The sequence below is a fragment of the Geotrypetes seraphini genome, chromosome 10, assembly GCF_902459505.1.
Source record: "Geotrypetes seraphini chromosome 10, aGeoSer1.1, whole genome shotgun sequence".
Taxonomy (NCBI): domain Eukaryota; kingdom Metazoa; phylum Chordata; class Amphibia; order Gymnophiona; family Dermophiidae; genus Geotrypetes; species Geotrypetes seraphini.
The window spans coordinates 112,476,052-112,493,128 of NC_047093.1; the positions used below are offsets into that span (position 1 = coordinate 112,476,052).

The 17,077-nt window shown below is 46.0% G+C and overlaps 1 protein-coding gene across 1 annotated transcript in view; it reads left to right on the forward strand.

The window, feature by feature from the left end:
• The window catches only part of TMCO1 (transmembrane and coiled-coil domains 1), a 213,641-nt gene that overhangs the window by 172,776 nt on the left and 23,788 nt on the right, over positions 1-17,077 (forward strand). The window lies entirely within an intron of this gene.

Here is a 17,077-nt window from a genome sequence, read left to right on the forward strand (position 1 = left end):
TAACCAAAAATAAGGGAATAATGAACTATTCAAGTAGAATCAGTGAAATTAGTCAATGCGCCCCCATATCAGATTGAACCACTTATTATTGCCTTTCTGATCAGAAAATATTTTCTCATATCAATAACATAAGCATAACGAATATTTCTTTTTTGGGCATTACTGAGTGGCAGCTAATACAATGAGAAAGCCATAATTTAAATTGTGATTTAAATCAAATCCACCCTGTTCATGATAACTACTCTTAAGTCTACCTCCCTGCAACGTCCATTCATATCCTCTAGTTCTACTGCCTCTACGTCTCTGAAAGAGGTTTGTTTCAATATTAATACTTTTCAAGTACTTAAATTTTTGTACTATATCAGCTCTCCAGCATATACATATTCAAGTCCTCCTGTCTCTGCTTATATGTATTATGGCACAAACTCTACCATTATTGTCACCTTCCTCTGAATGACCTCAAGTCTTTTTACATCCCTGTAGAGATATGGCCTCCTCGTAGTGGGACCTCACCAACAACTTGTACAGGAGCATCAGTGCCTCCTTTCTTTTGCTGATTATGCCTCTCTGTATGCATCCTAGCATCCTTTAGGCAACAGTCTCCCATCTTGTCACATTGTTTCGCCTCTTTGAGATCCTCAGACACTATCACCCTAAGGCAGGGGTGTCCAATGTCGGTCCTCGAGGGCCGCAATCCAGTCAGGTTTTCAGGATTTCCCCAATGAATATGCATGAGATCTATGTGCATGCACTGCTTTCAATGCATATTCATTGGGGAAATCCTGAAAACCCGACTGGACTGCGGCCCTCGAGGACCGACATTGGACACCCCTGCCCTAAGGTCTCTTTGCTGATTCATGTGTGTCAGTCTCTCACCCTCTAGCACATGCTGCTCCTTTGGATTTATACACCCCAAGTGCATCACTTTGCACTTCTTTGAATTAAATCTGCCAAACATTCGACCATTCTTCTAATTTTTATAGATCTGTTCTCATATTATCCACTCCCTCCGGGGAGTCCATTCTGTTGCAAATATTGGTGTCATCTGCAAAAAGGCAAACTTTGCCTTCTTAATTCTTCAGCAATGTCACTCACAAATATGTTGAATAGAATTGGCCCCAGTACTGATACATAAGGCACTCCACTACTTACATTTTCTATTCTTCGAGAAAACTCCATTAACTACCACCCTCTGCCAATTCTAGTGCAAAAAGTACATGGGTTCCTTTCCCAAACCTGTGAGGAAATACAGAAGGCATTATTTACCTTATTTGGCTCCAGCTCCTTGCGTCACTGGGCAATGTCTCATATTCTCCGTTTTTCCCTTCTGCAAGCGAGTTGAGAAGGTGTGTTTTCATCTGCCCTACTTCTGACTTTCTTATTTCTAGGTTTTTCATCCAGTTTTTCAAGATTTCTGGTTCTACAAAGGTTCTCAGTAATCCTGTTTTGCCAGGCACTTGAGTGCAAGCTGAAATTGGCCCTGTTCAGATCCAGGAGACTTTGTGGGTGCTAGCAGCGTCTCTCCCCCTCCCTCTCCCCCCCCCGAGAAGATGTGTGGAGTTGGTGGGGTAGAGGGTTTCAGACTCTTAGGGCCAAATTCTATAAACGGCATCCCAATTGTAGGCAGCCAACTGCTGCCTAACCAGCCAATTGGGATTCATGTTTTTTTAAAAAATCCTTCTGAGGCCGGCCACCTACACTGGAGGCGCCTCCAGGAGCCTAGGGAGGTGCGTAAAAGGCGCGTAAACCCGCCTAAGCTCACCTATGGCTAGGTGTGGACGTGGCATGGCCCAGAAGTAGCCTTAGCCTACACGCCTCCCTAGGTCCGCGGTAGACGCGTACAATGTAGGCCAGCAAAATGGAGTCAGATTTTATTCCTCTGCTTTCTAGAAGTGCTTCCTCAGGGTATTTTGGGTCTTAAGTGGATGCTCTCAGCCAGGTGTCTGTGGCAGCCTTTGACCAGGGAGAGGATCCAACAGTGTGCATACTTTTTAAACCGACAGACTTACATGAAGTTCTTGTAGTTTCTCTAAGGGAGTTAAATTTAGAACCCCTTCAGACTTCAACTGCGCAGTGAGCAGCTATAAGACCCAGTTAACATTTTTTCCTTTGCATTCTGAGAACATCATGATGCTGACAGTGTTGGGAGGTGCCAGAAGGCCCCTTGCTGGGGGCTAGAACTATGACACAGCCTATCCCCCATGGCTTTTGATTTCCAGCAGCTGTTTGCACCACCAAAGGTGGATTCATTGGTGGCATAGGTTACTAAACGTACTTTGCAGTGCTGCCTAGTGAAGGTGGAGTAGTTTTGAAGGATGCACAGGATCACAGGGTGGACTTAATCACCAAAAGGCAGTTTGAGGCCTTGACTTTGAGTCTCAAGGCAGCAGTGGCAGCTTCCTATGTGGTGCGCATCTGCCATAAGATGTTGCACCAGACTCCAGCTTCAGAGGAGAATGCATACCTCCAGGTGTTGTTTTTGGGGGTGGATTATGTTGCAGAAGCTAGTTAATAGTGTTTTATTGAAGTGATTTGAGGAGTAAGGGGCTGTGTTGACATTGAGAGATCAGTGGTATAGGGGTGTGGTCTCTGTATAGTTTTGAATTTAGTATGAGCTTGGGAACTAATTGAGTAGCATGAGGGTGGAGCTTAGTTGATGGCAGGAAGGTTGGAGTAGTGATTTATTGAAGTAACTTAAAGAGGAGGAAGTATGTTGATGTTGGGAGACCATGTTAACTAAAGGAGTGGTCTTTGACCTAAGGGTCACCGCATGAGCAGACTGCTGGGCACGATGGACCACTGGTCTGACCCAGCAGCTGCAATTCTTATGTTATAAGAGACGCTGCAGATGGGTTGTCTTAACAGGCTTCGGTGGCTGGATTTTAAGCAGTAATCTATTGTGTTTAGTAAGTGAACCAGTGTGTATGTATTTAGTGATTTTTAATTTATTGGTAATTCGGGGTACATAGGGAACATATATGGTTTTAAAAATAAGTTTGTTATGACGTTTGTGTTGTAGGCGTGTGTGGTATTGAATCTGGGGACCAAATTGCCTAAAGGGCCAGCAGATGTGCTGTTCCCTTGGCGTCGGAAGTGGCAGCCCAACAGCGCTGAAGTCCTAATGGACAGCTAAGTATTGCCTTACATGTTGGGAGATTTTGTGAAGAAATTTTATAATTAGAAAAAGTCATGCTATTTTAAATATTATTTAAGAATTTAATATTCTTTTATATGAGCATACAGAGAAAAAAGAATAAAAAGTAAACGTTGGAGAGTGTGAGGAGAGAAACAATTGACGCAGATGCAGAGGACAGCTACAGCAGATGCAGAGGACAACCACTGCAGACCGGCAAGCGGGCAGCAATGGAAGCAGTAGACAGAAGGAGGAAGTTGAGCTACCCAGTTTTCTGCACCGTCTGCCATATGTATAACTACTTCCCCTCTGGGAGGCAGTCATGTATGCACTCGATGCGTGGAACTGGAGAGCCTGAAGAAACAAGTCACACTCCTGGAGGTCAGAATACTGGAACTGAAGCACTTTGAGCAGTGAAGGGGGAGGACAGGGATGCAGAGAATTCAAGACAGAGGAAACCATCGAGGAAGAAGTCTGGGAGTTAGAGAAATTCATCGAGGAAGCACACATGGAGACTATGGAAAATCACCAGCAACAGTGGAACTGATAAGATACACCTACAGAGAGTGAGGAACATCTGGAGGACAACCACAAGGAAGAAATGAGTGACACTGCAGCGAGATCTGGAAACAGCGGAGGGAACCCACAAGAAGACGAGTCCGGTGCAAGCCGGATGAGGGAAGATGGAAGTGCACAGAGGACACAGACCTATGGCTGGAGAGATGGACATACAACAGGGACATGGACCTGCGGCTAGAGAATCATGAGAATATAGAGAGGACAGCAATCGTCGGGGGGGACTCCATCATCAGACAAGTCAACAGCCACATAGCAGGAGGAAGACAGGATCGGCTGGTGACCTGCCTACTGGGGGCCAAGGTAGAAGACATAGTGAGCCTCATTGACAGTGTGAAAGAGGAAGATAAGGCGGTGGTTATCCATGTGAGGACGAACGTGAGCAACAGGAACTACAACAGGGAAGTACTGAAGGACCAGTTCCGGATGCTAGGAAGGAAGCTGAAGACCATAAGAACATAAGAACATAAGAACATAAGCAGTGCCTCCACCGGGTCAGACCATAGGTCCATCCTGCCCGGCAGTCCGCTCCCGCGGCGGCCCAAACAGGTCACGACCTGTCTGAATCCTAGAAGGGGCCCCTTTGCCACCTTGGTTTCCCATTTGTCCTATCTTCCCATTGAAGTCCTAACCCTCTGGTCTTGCACATGCACGACCTGTTGTGTTTCTATACTTATTACCTGGTTAGCTTTCTACCTGTGTTACATCCCAGCACCTCTCTCAGTATCCCACAATCCCTTTATCCCTCAGGAATCTGTCCAATCCCTGTTTGAATCCCTGTACCGTACTCTGCCTGATCACCTCCTCCGGTAGCGCATTCCAGGTGTCCACGACCCTTTGGGTAAAAAAAAAAAACTTCCTTGCATTTGTTTTGAACCTATCTCCCTTCAGTTTCTCCGAATGCCCCCTCGTGCCTGTTGACCCCTTCAGCCTGAAGAATCTCTCCCTGTCCACCCTCTCTATGCCCCTCATGATCTTAAAGGTCTCTATCATATCTCCCCTGAGCCTCCTTTTTTCCAGAGAGAAGAGCCCCAGCCTATCCAACCTCTCGGCGTATGGGCAGTGTTCCAGCCCTCTTACCAGTTTCGTTGCTCTCCTTTGGACTCTCTCAAGTACCGCCATGTCCTTCTTGAGGTACGGCGACCAATATTGAACGCAGTATTCCAGATGTGGACGCACCATCGCTCGATACAATGGCATGATGACTTCCCGCGTCCTGGTTGTTATGCCCCTCTTTATGATGCCCAGCATCCTGTTGGCTTTTTTCGAGGCTGCTGCGCACTGTGCAGATGGCTTCAGTGATGCATCCACCAGCACACCCAAGTCTCTCTCTAGACTGCTGTTTCCCAGCAATGCCCCCCCCAGTTTGTAGTTGAACAACGGGTTCTTTTTCCCTATATGCATGACCTTGCATTTTTCCACGTTAAAGCGCATTTGCCATTTGTTTGCCCAGTCTTCCAGCTTGTCCAGGTCCCTTTGCAGGTCCTCACATTCCTCCCTGGATCTAACTCTGCCGCACAGTTTGGTATCGTCTGCAAATTTTATAACCTCGCACTTTGTCTCCTTTTCTAGGTCGTTGATAAATATGTTGAAGAGTAACGGCCCCAGCACCGATCCCTGTGGCACACCGCTCGTGACTCCCCGCCAGTCAGAATATTGCCCCTTTACTCCGACCCTCTGTAGTCTACCCGACAACCAGTGCTTGATCCATCTGTGTACATCCCCTCCCACCCCGTGGTTCCACAGCTTCCTAAGCAGCCTTTCATGTGGCACCTTGTCGAAAGCCTTTTGAAAGTCGAGGTAAATAATGTCTATGGGTTCCCCATTGTCCACCCGACTGTTTATTCCCTCAAAGAAGTACAAAATGTTCGTTAAGCATGACCTTCCCTTACAGAATCCGTGCTGGCTTGTTCTCAATAGGCCATTTCTCTCGATGTGCTCGCAAATACCATCCTTGATCATAGCTTCCACCATCTTCCCTATAATTGAAGTCAGGCTCACCGGCCTGTAGTTCCCGGGGTCACCCCTCGATCCCTTCTTGAAGATAGGTGTGACATTCGCCAGTTTCCAGTCCTCTGGTACCTCTCCAGTTTTCAAGGATAGGTTGCAAACATGCTGGATTGTGCCCGCTATTTCTTGTTTTAGTTCCTTCAGGACCCTTGGGTGGATCCCGTCCGGGCCCGGCGATTTGCCGCATTTTAACCTGTCTATCTGTTTGAGGACATCCTCCTTACTTACCTCTATGTGTTCCAATTTTTCAGCCTGTTCCCCACTTATGAGCTCCTCTGAATCCGGTATGTTAGATGTGTCTTCTCTTGTGAAAACCGACGAGAAGAACGTGTTCAACCTCTCAGCTACCTCTTTATCCTCCTTAATCACTCCCTTCTTGTCCCCATCATCCAACGGCCCCACCTCCTCTCTCGCTGGTCGCTTCCCCTTTACATAACTGAAGAATGCCTTGAAGTTCTTCGCCTCCCTGGCCAGCCCCTCTTCGTAATTCCCTTTTGCTTTTCTAACCTCCCGGTGGCATTCCTTTTGGCATTTCCTGTGCGCCTGGTGGTTTTCCTCCGTTGGGTCCTTTTTCCATCTCCGGAAGGATACTCTTTTGTCATTTATTGCCCTCTTTGCTTCTGTTGAGATCCAAACCGGGTCCTTTGATCGTTTGTTCTTGCCGCCTTTTTTGAAACTGGGGACGTACATTCTTTGTGCTTCCTGCAGGGTGTCCTTGAATAGGGTCCAGGCGCTTCCTACAGTCTCCATCCTAAGGGTGTTTCTGAGCTTCCTCCCTACCATTTCCCTCATAGCTGCATAGTTCCCTTTCCTGAAGTTGAGCGCAGTTGTTGCGGTCCTCCTTACTGTGGGTGTCCCCCTTTCTAATGTGAATCTGATCGCATTGTGGTCACTGTTGCCTAGTGGTCCTCCCACTTCTACCCCTCCTGCAGGCCCACCTAATCCGTTTAGGATGAGGTCAAGAGTAGCACTCCCTCGCGTTGGTTCCCTGACTAGTTGCTCCATGAAGCAGTCTCTCACAGCTTCTACAAATCCCGTTTCCCTAGCGCAGTTGGAGTGACCCGTACTCCAGTCAATCCCCGGGTAGTTGAAGTCCCCCATCACTGTTACCCTTCCAGTCCTGCATTCTTGTCTCAGTTCAGCTTCCAAGTCGTGTCCGACTCCTTCCGGCGTACCAGGTGGGCGATAGTACAGCCCCAGTTTAATACCTGCTCCCTTGTTTCCCGGCAATTTGACCCATAGTGATTCCAGCCCTTCTGCCTTTGTTGCCATATCCATCCCGACTGAGTAGATAGAGTCCTTTATATATAGTGCTAAGCCTCCCCCCTTCCTGTGGGTCCTGTCCCTCCTGTAGAGCTTGTACCCCGGCAGCGCCACATCCCATTGATTCTCCTCTGTCCACCATGTTTCTGTAATTCCAATTATATCCAGGTCCTCCCCCTTGGCCACGACCTCTAGTTCACCCATCTTGGCCATGAGGCTTCTTGCATTTGCGTATAAGCACCGTAGGTCCCGTCGTTTTTCCTCCACCTCTGTATTTACCTGGGCCGCCTCCCCTTGAATTTCGGGCAGGTCTCCTGTTCCCTGTGCTTCTGCTTTTCCCTCAGCCTTTACCCTCGTAGCTTTCGGTTTCCCCACATTCCCGGCACCCCACTTTCTCGCTTTTCCTCTGGGTTTTCCAGCCCTACCGGCCCCCTCTTGGGCTATCATCCCTTGGGCCTCCATTTGATCCCCCTCGCCTTGTGGCACCTCTATATTGCCCTCAGCTTTTGCCCTCGTGCCACCCAGTCCCCTTGCGTCTCCATGCCCCTTAGTCTCCTCCCAGCAAGCTCCCCTTACCTGATGTTTCCCTCGCTGTCTGAGCATGAGATCCACCGGTCTCTCTGCTTCCTCCTTGCAGTCAGCCCGTTTAGCATCTGTTCTAGATACTGTTGTCCGAAGCGTCAACATCAGATCAGCTGTCGGCTTTCCCCCTCTCCTCAGTTTAAAGCCCTCTCGATCTCCTTCTTCACATTGGCTGCCAGTAGTCTGGTTCCCGCAGTGCTCAGGTGCAGGCCGTCCCGCCGGTAGAGCTTACTCTTTCGCCAGAAGGACGTCCAGTTCCTCACAAAGTGGAAGCCCTCCTCCTGGCACCATCTCCTCAACCATGCATTCACAGCCTGGAGATCTGCCTGTCTCTTTGCATCTGCTCTCGGTACAGGCAGGATCTCTGAGAATGCTATCCTCCGGGTACTCCGCTTCAGCTTTCGTCCCAAGACCCTGAACTGGTCAGTCAGTGTGGCCATGCTGAAGTTCCTCCGGCTCACATCATTCGTTCCGACGTGGATTATCACCGAAGTCTCCTCTGTCTCTGCTCCGTCCAGGATCCTCTCGATCCTATCAGTGATGTCTCGTGTCTTGGCCCCCGGGAGACAAGTCACCAGCCGGTCCTCCCTTCCTCCAGCCACGTGACTATCCACCTCTCTCAAGATCGAGTCTCCCACCACAATAGCAGACTTCCCTTTCCTCAGTAACCTCCTCTGTCTCAGGGTAGCGTTTTCGGAGATCCTGCCGGTACCCAGGGCCAACGAGAAGAAGCAGATGGAGCTGCGAGCAGTCAACGCGTGGATGCGGCGCTGGTGTGAGGAAGAAGGATTCCACTTTGTGCGCAACTGGATGACATTCTGGGGGAAGAGCAAGCTATTCAGGAAGGATGGACTCCACCTCAGCGGAGATGGAACGAGGCTACTTGCAGGCAACATCAAGAGAGAAATTGAGTTTTTAAACTAAGAAGAAGGGGAAAGCCGACAGTCGACTGAGAGTCGATGGTTCGGGAACCAGTATACCCAGAGGATACCGTGCAGAAAGACAGTGGGGAAGACTCATCGGAATATAGGCAAGGACACAAGAGGGAAGGAAATGCAAGAAAGTAACAGACCGCAAGCTTAAGTGTATGTACACAAGGAGCCTAAAAAATAAGATGGGTGAATTAGAAGCTATGGCACAAAAAGATAACCTTTGACATTATCGGCATCACAGAAACATGGTGGAATGAGGAAAATGTCTGGGACACTGTGTTACCAGGATACAAGCTATACTGCAGAGACAGAGTGGCTCAAAAAGGTGGGGGCATTGCCCTATACGTCAAAGAGGGAATTGAGTCTACCGGAGAAAACACGAAGAATAAGTTAGTCTCTATGGGTCAAAATTCTGGGAACAAATGGAATAGAAACGAAGATTGGCATCTACTACCGACCCCCAGGGCAGTCCAAAGAAATTGATGGAGAAATAACGGACGAGATTAAACGCACCTGCAAGGGAGGCAACGCAGTTATCATGGGTGACTTCAATTATAGATTGGATAGATTTGAACCTAGGTATCTCCGGCTGCAGTAGGGAGACCAAGTTTCTGGATGCTGTAGGCAATTGCTTCCTGGAACAACTTGTCAAGGAAAATATGAGAGGAAACACAATTCTGGACTTAATTCTTAATGGACTACGAGGACCAGCGCAAAGTGTAGAAGTAGAGGGGACGCTGGGAACCAGTGATAACAATATGATCCGTTTCGAACTGGACACAGGGGTGAAACATCAATTCAGAACAACGGGCACGGCACTGAACTTCCGGAAAGGGAATTACGAAGGGATGAGACTCATGGTGGGGAAGAAGATTAAGAAGAGGATAAGCACTGTAAAGATGCTAGAACAGGCATGGTCCCGACTCGCAAAATTCAAGTTTCAAGTTAATTAAAAGTTTGTTGTACCCGCAATGTCAAATACTTCAATGTGTATGACAGTTTAAAATTAGGAAACAAACAATAAAACAACTTTATACAAATAAACATACAGTGTATACGTACAAATCATTACCAGTACAAAAGGAAAGGAGGGTGAACTAAAATCTTTAAAGAAAATAGAGATACATTTAGGGAAAAAAACAACTGGAGGGTAATAAAAATTAATCTTGAAAGCTTGACTAAACCTTAAGAAGAGGTAAAGGAGATTACGACCTATAAGTAAAGTCTGATTAAAATTAAGTATTAGAGCATATGCATTAATGATAGAAGAATTATGCTATCTTTGTCTCAAATGCGTCCCTATACAAGTAACTTTTTAAAGAGTTTTTAAATCTATATATACCGTGTATTGACAAGGGATCCAAGAGGAACATAAGAACTGCCATCTCCGGATGAGACCTTCGGTCCATCAAGTCCAGCGATACACACACACGGAGGCCCAGCCAGGTGTACACCTGGCGTAATTTTAGTCACCCATATCCCTCTATGCCTCTCGTAAGGAGATGTGTATCTAGTTTGTTTTTAAATCCTAGAACGGTGGATTCCGCAATAACCTCCTCTGGGAGAGCATTCCAGATGTCCACCACTCGTTGCGTGAAGCAGAACTTCCTGATATTTGTCCTGGATTTGTCCCCCCTTATCTTCAGTCCATGTCCTCTTGTCCGTGTCACATTGGACATTGTAAATAATTTTTTTTTCCTGCTCTATTTTATCGATTACTTTCAGTATTTTCAAAGTCTTGATCATATCCCCTCGCAGTCTCCTTTTCTCAAGGGAGAACAATCCAGTCTCTTAAGTTGTTCCTCGTATTCCAAGTTCTCCATACCTTTTATTAGCTTCGTTGCTCATCTCTGCACCCTCTCCAGCAGTTTTATATCCTTCTTTAGGTTGGGAGACCAATATTGGACACAGTATTTCAAGTGTGGTCTGACCATTGCTCTATAAAGCGGCATTATAACTTTCTCCGATCTACTCGTGATTCCTTTCTTTATCATGCCTAACATTCTATTTGCTTTCTTTGCCGCTGCCACACATTGTGCCGACAGTTTCAGGGTCCTATCTATCAGTACACCCAGGTCCTTTTTGTTGTTCACTCTTACCCAGAGTTGCACCAGACATTCTATACTCGTGTTCCTTGTTCTTTCTGCCTAAATGCATTACGTTGCAATTTTCCACATTAAACTTCATCTGCCATTTCTCCGTCCATTTCTCTAACTGACACAAGTCACTCTGGAGTTCCTCGCTATCCTTCTGTGATCTGATTGCCCAGCATAGCTTTGTGTCATCTGCAAACTTGATGATCTCACTGGATGTTCCTTCTTCTAGGTCATTGATGAAAATATTAAATAAGATGGGCCCAAGTACCGAGCCCTGGGGCACATTGCTAGTCACTTTCTCCCAGTCTGAGAACTTCCCATTTATGCCCACTCTCTCCTTTGTGTTCTCCAGCCATTTGCCTATCCATCTTGGTATATCTCCCTCTATTCCATGACTTTGTAGTTTCCTGAGAAGTCTTTTATGTGAAGGAAGCGATCAGAGACAAGAAGACTTCGTTTAAGGAATGGAAAAGGTCAAAACGGACAAAAACTGGAAAAAGCACAAACAGCATCAAAGCAGGTGCCATAAGGCGGTAAAAGGGGCCAAAAGAAACTACGAGGAAAAAATAGCCGAGGATGCAAAAATCTTCAAGCCGTTCTTTCAATATATTCAAGGGAAACGACCCTCGAAGGAAGCGGTGGGGGCTGATGGATGACCATGGAGTAAAGGGAGTGCTAAAGGAGGACAAAGCCATCGCTGACAAACTGAACACATTTTTTGCGTCTGTGTTTACCGAAGAGGATATACACAACATACCGGAAGCCAACAGGATATACGCGGGAAATGAAGACAGAAAGCTGACAGGGATGACGGTCAATCTAGAAGAGATATGCAGGCAGATTGATAGGCTTAAAAATGATAAATCCCTGAGACTGGATGGCATCCATCCAAGGATAATCAAGGAACTGAAAGGGGCTATAGCTGAACTGCTTCAACTAATAGCCAATCTGTTGATCAAATCAGGAAGGATTTCGGAATGGACGGTGGCGAATGTTATGCTGATCTTCAAGAAAGTTTGAGGGGTGATCCGGGAAACTACAGACTGGTGAGTCTGACCTCGGTACCGGGAAAGATGGTAGAGGCGCTGATAAAAGACCGCATTATTGATCACCTTGATGGACACAATCTGATGAGGACCAGCCAGCACGGCTTCAGCAAAGGAAGATCTTGCTTGACAAACTTGCTGCACTTCTTCGAGGGAGTAAACAGGCAGATAGACAAAGGCAACTCGGTCGACATTGTATATCACTAGTGCTTTCTACTCTGGACTATTGCAATATCGTTTATATGGGTATACCAAAAAAACAATGAGGAAACTTAGAATCATTCAGAACACAGCGGTCCGCTTGATATATGGATTAAAAAAGAATGACCATGTCACCCCTTACTACAAACTATTACACTGGTTGTCAGTCGAGGCACGAATAATATTCAAGTTCTCCTGCATATTTTTCAAGCTAGTTTGGGGACTAGCTCCTACGTTCTTGCTACCACACTTTGTATTCTACAGCCCTAAAAGACAAACCAGAAACAGCTATCTTTTTGCATACCCAAGCATTACCAATTGTAAATACAAAACCTTTCTGGACAGAACCTTCATGCACCAAGCAAACAAACAACAACATTGGCTAGACAGTTACATTAATAAAGCTGAACTGACCTACAATGCTTTTAAAAAACTCATAAAAACCACCTTATTCGACAGATATATCACCTAAACAGAATCTCACCAAACACTCTGTTCTTTTCACTTTCCCAATATGCCCTCTGAAATCCTAATCGAACACTATTTGTAATTTCAGGACCTTTTTTCTAATATGTCCCCTCTGAATCTCTAAACAAACTGTATATTGTAATTTTTCGCTGTTTTTGAAATTCGCGACCTTTCTTTACAGGTCCTCTCTGAAATTCTTAGCAAACAGTATACTTTGTAATTTCGCTTTCTTAAAGTCTCTGTACTCTGTACTCCTTCTACATATTGTAAATCGCTGAATGTCCAGCTCTCTTGAATGTAAACTGCCTAAAAGTCGCAAAATTGTGGCAGTATAGAAGAATAAAGTTATTATTATTATCTGGATTTTCAGAAGGCGTTCGACAAGGTTCTCTGTGAACGACTACTTCGAAAAATTGCGAGCCATGGAATCGAGTGTGAAATACTCACATGGTGGATAGGAAACAGAGAGTGGGGGTGAACGGACAATACTTGGACTAGAAAAGTGTCACCAGAGGACATAAGAACATAAGAAGTTGCCTCCACTGGGTCAGACCAGAGGTCCATCGTGCCCAGCAGTCCGCTCCCGCGGCGGCCCATCAGGTCTGTGACCTGTGAAGTGATTTCTGACTATTCCATAACCTACCTCTAGTTCTATCTGTACCCCTCAATCCCCTTATCCTCTAGGAACCTATCCAAACCTTCCTTGAACCCCTGCAATGTGTTCTGGCCTATCACATCCTCCGGAAGCGCGTTCCATGTGCCCACCACCCTCTGGGTAAAAAAGAACTTCCTAGCATTTGTTCTAAACCTGTCCCCTTTCAGTTTCTCCGAGTGACCCCTAGTACTTGTGGTTCCCCACAGTCTGAAGAATCTATCTCTGTCTACCCTCTATATGCCCTTTAAGATTTTGAAGGTTTCCATCATGTCTCCTCTAAGTCTCCGCTTTTCCAGGGAGAACAACCCCAGCATTTTCAATCTGTCAGCGTATGAATAATTTTCCATACCTTTTATCAGTTTAGTTGCTCTTCTCTGGACCCCCTCAAGTACTGCCATGTCCTTTTTGAGGTGCGGCGACCAGTACTGGACACAGTATTCCAGATGTGGGCGCACCATTGCACGATACAGCAGCATGATGACTTCCTTCGTCCTGGTCGTGATACCCTTTTTAATGATGCCCAACATTCTGTTCGCTTTCTTTGAGGCTGTCACACATTGTGCCGATGCTTTCAATGTTGAGTCCACCATCACCCCCAGGTCTCTTTCAAGGTTGCTCACCCCTAGCAATGATCCCCCCATTTTGTAGCAGAACATTGGGTTCTTTTTTCCTACATGCATGACCTTGCATTTCTCTATGTTAAAACTCATTTGCCACTTTTTTGCCCATTCTTCCAGTCTCGTTAGGTCCCTTTGCAGATCTTCACAGTCTTCCGTGCTTCTAACCCTGCTGCAGAGTTTGGTGTCATCGGCAAATTTGATAACCTCACATTTTGTCCCTGTCTCCAGGTCGTTAATAAATATATTGAACAGGAGCGGTCCCAGCACCGACCCCTGTGGAACCCCGCTCGTGACCCATTGCCAGTCTGAGTAATGACCCTTTACTCCAACCCTCTGTTTCCTGCCTGCCAGCCAGTGTTTGATCCATTGGTGGATATCCCCTTGCACCCCGTGGTTCCACAGCTTTTTAAGTAGCCATTCGTGAGGTACCTTGTCGAAGGCTTTTTGGAAGTCAAGGTAAATGATGTCTATGGATTCCCCTTTATCTATCTGTCTGTTTATTCCCTCAAAGAAGTACAGTAAGTTTGTGAGGCACGACCTTCCCTTGCAGAAGCCATGCTGGCTCGCCTTTAGTTGTCCCTTGTCTTCTATGTGTTCGCAGATTGTGTCCTTAACTAGTGCTTCCATCATCTTTCCCGGAACCAAGAAGTGCCGCAAGGTTCGGTGCTTGGACCCGCGCTCTTCAACATATTTATAAATGATCTGGAAATTGGTACGACGTGTGAGGTGATTAAATTTGCAGACGATACTAAGTTATTCCGAGTAGTAAAGACGTAGGATGATTGCTAAGATCTGCAACGTGATATAAACACGCTCGAGAAATTGGCCGCAACATGGCAAATGAGGTTCAACATGGATAAGTGTAAGGTGATGCATGTCGGTAACAAAAATCTTATACATGAATACAGGATGTCCAGGGCGGTACTTGAAGAGACCCCCAGGAAAGAGACTTGGGAGTACTGGTTGACAAGTCGATAAAGCTGTCTGTGCAATGTGCGAAGGCACCAAAAAGGGCAAACAGAATGCTAGGAATGATTAAGAAGGGGATCACGAACAGATTGGAGAAGGCATGCCGCTGTACCGGGCCATGGTAAGCCATCATCTGGAATACTGTGTCCAGCACTGGTCGCCGTACACAAAGAAGGACACAGTACTATTTGAAAGGGTCCAGAGAAGAGCAACTAAAATGGTTAAGGGGTTAGAGGAGTTGTCATACAGTGAGAAATTAGAGAAACCGGGCCTCTTCTCCCTTGAAAAGAGGAGATTGAGATGGGCATGACAGAAACATTCAAGATACTGAAGGGAATGGACTTAGTAGATAAAGACAGGTTGTTCACCCTCTCCAAGGTAGGGAGAACGAGAGGGCACTCTCTAAAGTTAAAAGGGGATATATTCTGTACAAATGTTAGGAAGAAGTTCTTCACCCAGAGAGTGGTGGAAAACTGGAACGCTCTTCTGGAGGCTGTTATAGGGGAAAACACCCTCCAGGGATTCAAGACAAAGTTAGACTAGTTCCTGCTGAACTGGAACATACGCAGGTAGGGCTGGTCTCAGTTAGGGCACTGGTCTTTGACCTAGGGGCCGCTGCGGGAGTGGGCACAATGGACCACTGATCTGACCCATCAGCGGCAATTCTTATGTTCTTAAAGGACTTGGATCATTAGAGTGGGCACTAGAATAACTACGTGCTATAAGAGGCCCTATTATCCTGTTTCCATTTATAAGTCTCATGTTTCTCTACTCAGTATGTATTGTGCTGATTCTTCTGGGCCATATGGCATCTACGATCCACGTAACTCCTCTAGCGAGGCTCTATCTCAGAACACCTCAATGGGCCCTAGCTTCACAGTGGTCTCATGTGACATATCCTCTCACACAACATATTTCTGTAATTTCATCTCTTTGATATATTTATAAATGACCTGGAAATTGCTACGACAAGTGAGGTGATTAAATTTGCAGACGATACAAAGTTATTCAGAGTGGTGAAGATGCGATAGGATTGCGAAGACCTGCAACATGACATAAAGACTCTCAAAAAATGGTCTGCAACATGACAAATGAGGTTCAACGTGGATAAGTGTAAGGTAATGCATGTCGGTAACAAAAATCTTATACACGAATACAGGATGTCCAGTGCAGTACTTGGAGAGACCCCCTAGGAAATAGATTTGAGAGTCGACAAGTCGATGAAGCCGTCCATGCAATGTGTGGCGGCTGCAAAAATGGCGAACAGAATGCTGGGAATGATTAAGAAAGGGGATCATGAACAGATCGGAGAGGGTTATCATGCCGCTATACCGGACCATGGTACGCCCTCACCTGGAGTACTGCGTCCAGCACTGGTCGCCGTACATGAAGAAGAATACAGTAGATAAAGACAGGTTGTTCACCCTCTCCAAGGTGGAGAGAACAAGAGGGCACTCTCTAAAGTTAAAAGGTAAGGAAGTTCTTCTTCACCAAGAAAGTGGTAGAAAAACTGGAATGCTCTTCCGGAGGCTGTTATAGGGGAAAACACCCTCCAGGGATTCACGACAAAGTTAGACAAGTTCCTGCTGAACCAGAACATACGCAGGTAAGGCTAGTCTCAGTTAGAGCACTGGTCTTTGACCTAAGGGCTGCTACGTGAGTGAACTGCTGGGCACGATGGACCACTAGTCTGACCCAGCAGCGGCAATTCTTATGTTCTTATGACAGTCGCTGCAGTGGTGGATGATTCATCCAATCTCTCCAGAGGTCTGCTTTTTCACACGCCTCCTCATCACAAAGTTTTGGCCACAGATGCATCAACTTATGTCTGTGGGCACATCTGTATGGTCTTCAGACTCAAGGTCATTGGTCCAGCAGGGAGCAGAAGTTTCTCATCAGTCTTCTAGAGCTCAAAGCGATTTTTTTTTAATGCTCTTAAAGCTTTCCAGCATCTAATAATCAGGTCTTCTTGCTTTACACAAACAATCATAGTAACATAGTAACATAGTAGATGACGGCAGATAAAGACCCGAATGGTCCATCCAGTCTGCCCAACCTGATTCAATTTAAATTTTTTTTTTTTTTGTAATTTTTCTTCTTAGCTATTTCTGGGCAAGAATCCAAAGCTTTACCCGGTACTGTGCTTGGGTTCCAACTGCCAAAATCTCTGTTAAGACTTAATCAGGTAGCAATGTACTATATAAACAAGCAAGGAGGCACAGAATCTTTCCTTTCTCAGGTAGCTCAAAAGATTTGGCTTTGGATGACTGCTTGCAATGTCTACCTCAGAGCAGACTACATTCAGGGGGAACAGAATTGCTTAGCAGAGAAGCTCAGCAGAATTCAGCTTATGAATGGACGCTCAATTCTGCAGCTCTCCATCCCATCTTTGCTCCGTGGGGCACCCATCAAGTGAAAATAAAATTGTTTGAACATAAAATGTGTTTGCTCTTTATTTAAAGACATGTGATCTACTATGGTCTTTATTGTATCCTTACTATCAGGATGCCCTATTTCCTGTTTTAG